Consider the following 7,198-nt stretch of genomic DNA (forward strand, 5'->3'; position numbering starts at 1 on the left):
TCAACAACATGAGTGACGAGACTATAATTAGTCAGAATTATTGTTTTATTATATTTAAGCAATAATCATGAAAGGTAAATGTTTTTACTTTCATGCTTCTATCTTCATAATTTTTGTAGAGGATTATTATACGTTCATTATTTTTCATTAGTTTTTTAGAAAGAAGATTAGTAAAGCAACAGAAGTCCATCGAGAAGTTGGCGTTCTTTCGTTATTACATTATTAAGAGCACTAAACGAAAAAAAAAAAACTTTATTCACTTGTATTCTTTAAAAAAAAAAATATTTTCCGGTACGTCGCACAAATTCATATATATATATATAAAAAAAAAGATCCGTTTTAGAATTTAAAAAAATTGTTGGACCTGAAAATGCTTGCCCCACCTCTCTCCCTAGTTTTTAAAAATTATCTCTTTTTTCTCAATTTTTACAGCGGATTATTATTGAATAGACACTAGTCTACCGGATAATCAAACAAAAAAAATAGTTAATATTTAAATATTTGTAGACGGTGCTCAGTTTCTAATACAACGATCTAGTAAATTTTCCCAGTGAAAGGAGACAATCACATTCAATATCTTGTCTGGGTGACTTCAATGATCGTGTGGGTAGTGATACACAGTTTTGGAGAAATGCCATTAGTTCACATAAAATTGGTAACGTTAACTATGTTTTAAGCCAAAAATGGTTGACTTAAGGATTAAGCTACAATATATATATATATATATATATATATATATATATATATATATATATATATATATATATATATATATATATATTACAGAAATTAGTTCATCGTAAGAGAAATAGTCACAAACTCTAAACAAAGAATAACCATTACTTTGAAATACCTCAATAAAAACTAACGTGCTTAAACAAGTGAGGTGGTAATTTTAGATTTTTGCTTAAATTAAAATAAAATAAACAAGAAAAAAAATAAATGACCTAATATTTCTAATAACAATTCTTTAATCTCATATATTAATGTGTAAAACGATATAAAAGTTTAAACATGCTTATACAATGCACGAAATTATTAAGTGTACCTGAAGTGCTGCTCCTCATTTTGAATAGTGTATTTTTGGTCGTTGTAACGTCTTTGAAAAATGCCAAGAACAGCGTTAACAATTATTATGCATTCAGTTAAATGGGAGAATGAAAAGCATTGGATAAAAGCATGAACGTTATGAATGAGTCACCACTTAACAAGAGAATTTCGGAATAAAACATGAATTAACAAACAAAATATATTTGTATCAACAATTTTACAGGAATGTTAAATATATTTTGAAAGACTGTCGAAGTTTTAAAGTTTTTGAATAAGAAGTATACAAAAGAGTCAGAATTTTTGTTTCAAAGTTCTGTTGTTTGTGTTAGTTTACGTTTTGCGTTGCTGAGTTCACTGGAGAAATAACAGGAAGCTTAAACGAATTTCAGTGTGGAGTATTCCAGTCTTCTAGGATGGGCATCATTGGTGCTGTGAAACCATGCACGTAGCGTCGCAGGTGTTCTCTGAAAGAATCTGGATTTCTGTTCACCAAGCCACTGTTTTGTAGGCGTATTGAATTTCACATATGATTGTTACTTCAATGGGATTTAAAGGATTTTTATTTGTTGGAAAATATTTTGATTTCACACGTTCTGTGAAACATTACTTCATGGAGAGAATGAATCTCAGCAAAGCAAAGAAGAAAGGTTGCAATTCAAGCGATTTGCTTTTTAGCCTTCATTTGAATCGCAGCTCGATCTAAAAAATAAGCCGCCAGACAGCTATAAAGAAATAAAGGAGGAAATAGTAAGCCGAACAAACAAACAACGATAAGGGGTAGTTTATATAAGCTCATTCGTCTCACACATCAATTTCTAATCTACCATAAATGTACTCGCGCTTATGTTTGTTTGAAAGAAACTGGTGATTGTATATTTTGCCCACTCGGGTGTGTTTAAAATCCCATTTCTCTCAAGGAACAAGACGTCATTCTTGGAGAAGGACGAGACAGCTACATCTCAGGTATGCTTTTTCGCATCACTCAGAAAGAAAGACATCTAATCAACAGATCTTGTGTTCGTTACAACTCTACTTTCAACCGAGTCGTTGTTTGTTTCGTTCACCACACTCTTTTCTTCTACCTCTTCTTTTACACACGTCCGTTCGCTTTAGTGACTAAAAATCGTCTCTCTTCCTGCATTCCTTTCCTCGTTATTTATGGAATCAAGGTACGAGATTCTCCGAGATTCCCCGAGATTCCACGAGACTTTTTTCCACATAAACGCATGCGGGCGCCATCTTGATTCTTAATTTGTGCTCTGCAGGCACAAAAACGCAGCCTCTTTAACGGTAAGCCACTTCTTTCTCCACAGATCTTCATACGCGGAATGTTTACAAGACATTTAATGTAACACATGAGTCAGCCACACGCCAATGACCGGCCTATAGGTGTACATTATTCTTTAGCCGTGTTTTTTTTTTAGAAATAAAAACAGAAGACCTTGTTAAGTCAGCAATACAAGTTTATTTACATTAATCTACTGATGTCATATTTATATTCCACCCTAGGTTAAAATATATTTCGTTCCATTGTTTCCGTTTTTTAGATCATTTTCCATGACCCCAACTATTCGATCGGAATATCGATTGATTCCTTTGTTTCAATTAGATTACGTCAGCAATCAGATTTACTATTTGACTTTGCCCAGATCCTGGATTTGCATGTGTGCAATACATCCAATATTTGTAAGAAGAGGAGTCGATAATCGATCACTATGATTCTGAGATGAAGATTAACTGTTACATCAACGAACCAGTAAACCTAATCGCAAGGGCCTCACATCATCGGTGCGCATGAAATCTGTAGAGTCAATTCTTTTCTAACTCTACTGTCATTTATTCGGTCGTGTAACTATTTTCCGGTTGAACTCTAACAAGCTGTATTTTCTATTTGTAATACGAATAAACAAACTGAATGTTGAATGAAAGAAGTAAAACCATTCTTAATGAGTATGTTCGAACATGCTTTTCTTCACATACACACACCCATACGTACGCACGCACATACGCACACACACACGTACGCATATACACATCCTCATACACACATTAACATTCATGCGCATACACACACACACGCAAACTCACACACGCACACCCGAGCTGTGACGTCACTTCCTTTAAATTGAAAGCCAGATATGCGCAGTCAGAACACTTACCCCAGTATAAGTCAACAAAACCCGTCAACTTCTCTTTTTTCGTCCGGACCAGCGTTCGACCTGTTGAGTCGACGAACTGACCGTGCGCTCTACCATCACTTTTCCTTGACTCTCTCACTCAATCTCCCCTTCGCTTTTGGTCCATCGACATAGACATGTGCGCGACGCTCTACTGAGCTTAACCCTCTCTTTCTACAGGTCGGCTTGCTACTTCGCGTTTCTCTATTGCATTCCCTTTCCTTCCACGCGCATAGTCATCAACGGCGGAATGAACACGTGTACACCGAAGACTTTCATTTCTCAACAGAAAATAAACGACATGTTTATTTTATTCCAGCATTGGAGTTTTTTGTTTCCTTCATTCAATTCATTTCATTATTTTTTCTTGTAGCGAGTTAGGGTATTTCATATCCTGGTCCGCAACATGAAATGGTGACCCCTTTATTTTAAAAATGAAATGAATGATTTTGAACGAAACACGCGGTAAACTAAACTCTCCAACAAAAATTCACGGCACGCACGAAAAATAATTCCCCCCCCCCCCCAAAAAAAAATAACCCCAAAAAACTTGTCGACCACGAGGAGGAACATTTTCAAACCGCGCACAAGAAAGTGACATATAAAAATTTCAACACAAAACAAAATGGAACTTCAACAGACGGACTCCTACAACGAAACCATGGCATTAAATATTCCACCCTTCAACCCGACAAATACAAAAATATGCTTCATCCAACTACAAGCCATATTTGACGCTAAACAGGTAACGTCACAACGAGCACGTTACTGTTATTTAGTGGAAAAACTGCCGTTGGAGGTGGTAGAGGAAGTCACGGATTTTCTCGAAAATGTACCGGAGGAAAGACCGTACGACACGCTGAAGCAAGCAATCCTGCAACGAACCCGTGTTTCTAACGAAGCCATGCTTCGTAACTTGTTCACACAAGTGGAGTTAGGAGACCGTACGCCTTCTCAACTACTTCGCCACATGAAAGCCTTGCTGGGAGACAACAAAATGTCGGACAGCATTATGAAGAATCTATGGTTGGGTAAATTACACTTAACTACCAAACAAATCCTCGCTCCTATGTCGGAGGAGACGGCAACAGAAAAGCTCTCCGATATAGCCGACAAAATTCACGAAAGTTCCCGGAGCCGAAAAGTATACGCCCACCAACGGCAACCTGACCGAAACTGAGACGAGGAATTAGCAGAATTAAGTCGGCGGTTGAGAAGCTTTCGAAGCAGCTAGCCGACACACTTCAAACGCGCCAACATTCTCACAGAAACCATGACGACACGCGGCGAAATTACATGCAAAGAAGTTCAAGCAGGAACCGATCCACGTCACGACATAGACAAGATGTGTGTTTCTATCACAGGAAATTCGGCGTCGACGCAAGAAGATGCACTAAACCCTGCGCGTTCAAAAAACCGGCACAGGGAAAAGAACCTTCCAGCCAATAATGACGGCGACTGTAGCTGGAGCACACAAAAAAGGTCGTCTATTTTATATCCGAGACAAAATTCACGGATATAACTTTTTAATAGACACCGGAGCGGAAATCAGTGTCATACCGACACCGCATGGCCATCCAACAGGGACCCAATTTTTCAACTTACAAGCCGCCAACGGTACAAAAATACCCACTTTTGGCTAAAAACTTTAAATTTAAACCTTGGAATGCGGAGGAATTTTTTATGGAATTTCACCACAGCCAGCGTGACCACTCCAATTTTGGGGGCGGACTTTTTAACCCATTTCAACCTGTCTGTCGACATGACTCATCACACATTGATAGACAACGAAACGAAGATTTCGGTGAGAGGAACCACCTCGAAATTTTTAACCACTGGAATCAGCACTGCCTTACCCGAAGATTTACACGTCCGCCGGTTACTCCAAAAATGTCCTCAAATTTCCCAGCCGTTTAAAAACACGGACCTCATGAAACACAGCGCTAAGCACTATATTAAGACAACAGGATCGCCCGTCTATTCAACCCCCAGACGCTTGAAACTGGATAAATACAAATTGGCAAAATCCGAGTTTCAAAACCTACTCCACATGGGAATAATACGGCCCTCGAAAAGTGCTTGGTCATCACCACTCCACATGATACAGAAAGCGGACAACACCACATGGCGACCGTGCGGAGATTTTCGACGCTTAAACGCGAAAACTGTTCCAGATAGATATCCTATTCCCCATATCCATGACTTCGCCAATGGACTCCAAGGCGCCACAATTTTCTCCAAACTGGACCTCGTTAAGGTATATTTTCAAATTCCAGTCGCGGGAGAAGACATTCATAAAACCGCACTAACCACGCCATTTGGCCTTTACGAGTTTTTAAGGATGCCTTTCAGGTTGAGAAACGCCTGTCAAACTTTCCAGCGTTTGATTGACGAAGTTTTCAGAGGTCTGCCGTTCATATTCGCTTATGTGGACGACGTTTTAATCGCCAGCAGAAACCTCGAAGAACACCGGCTACACCTGGAACAAACTTTTGAAAGACTGTTACATTTCGGTCTTAAACTAAACACCGATAAATGTGTTTTTGGCCACCAGGAAGTTCAATTTCTCTGTCATTTCATTGACAAGGATGGAGTCTCCCCTTTGCCTGAAAAAGTAAGCGCTATTTCGAATTTCCCTCTACCGACATCTGTCAGACAAGTACGCCGTTTTGTAGGCATAATTAACTATTACCGACGTTTTTTGCCTGACTGTTCCACATTACTCGCACCTTTAACGGACTTGTTAAAAAGCCAAACCAAAAACCAACAGTTAGTTTTGGAAGGACCTGCACTACAGGCCTTCGAACAATCGAAAACTGCTTTGGCAAACTTCACCAAACTTACATATATCCAAGATAGCGATACAACGGAACTTACGCTTACGACGAACGCATCGAAATAGCATTATTCTCTGCTAAGTTAAACAGAGCGCAGACTAAATATAGCACTTTGTCGAGAGAGTTACTTGCAATTTACTTTACAATTAAGCACTTTAAACATCTCGAGGGCAGAAAATTTTCCATTTATACGGATCATAAACCTCTAACATTTGCTCTACACACACATGTCGACAAATATGGTTCACAAGAAATTCGACACCTGGACTTTATAGCTCAATATTCTACCGATATACAGTACGTAAAAGGACAGGAAAACGTTGTAGTTGACGCTTTATCTCGCGCAACAATTGCTTCTGTAAATTCCACTCCACTAAGTATGGAATTAATAGCACAAGAGCAATTAACTGATACCACACTCCCAGCTATAATGGCCAAAACTTCACTGAAGCTGAAAGAAATACCGATACCATTCGGAACAACAACTTTCTATCGGGATGTTTCACAAAAGCACCCTCGCCCTTATATTACACCCAGCCTCAGACGACAAAACTTGCATTCCTTGCCAAAAAAACAAAGTTCACAGGCACACAAAATCACCTTCAGGAACTTTCAGTGTACCACACGCTAGGTTTACTCATGTGCATATCGACTTGATTGGACCCTTGCCTACTTCAAAAGGACATACACACATCCTTACTATAGTCGATAGATTCAGCAGATGGCTGACAGCAATACCAGTGAAAGACATATCAGCCGCAACAATAGCCAGAGCGATTTTACAAGATTGGATAGCAATTTTCAGAGTGCCTTCCGTAATCACAACGGACAGGGGCTCATAGTTCCAATCAACTCTTTTCACTGAATTCAACCATTTGTTGGGAACAAAGCACATTAAGACTACTGCCTATCATCCTTGCGCAAACGGTATGGTGGAACGATTGCATAGACAATTAAAAGCATCTTTGGCTATGAACGAAAACAAATCGGACTGGTCAGACAACTTGCCACTCATTCTCTTAGCAATTCGCAACACTGTGAAGGAAGATTTGCAGAGCACACCTGCAGAATTAGTTTTCAGATCAACACTGACTTTACCAGGACAATTCTGCAAAAACAATACAGACATTTCCC

The sequence above is a fragment of the Euprymna scolopes genome, chromosome 2, assembly GCF_053919585.1.
Source record: "Euprymna scolopes isolate OS-2025 chromosome 2, ASM5391958v1, whole genome shotgun sequence".
In the NCBI taxonomy this organism is placed as follows: domain Eukaryota; kingdom Metazoa; phylum Mollusca; class Cephalopoda; order Sepiida; family Sepiolidae; genus Euprymna; species Euprymna scolopes.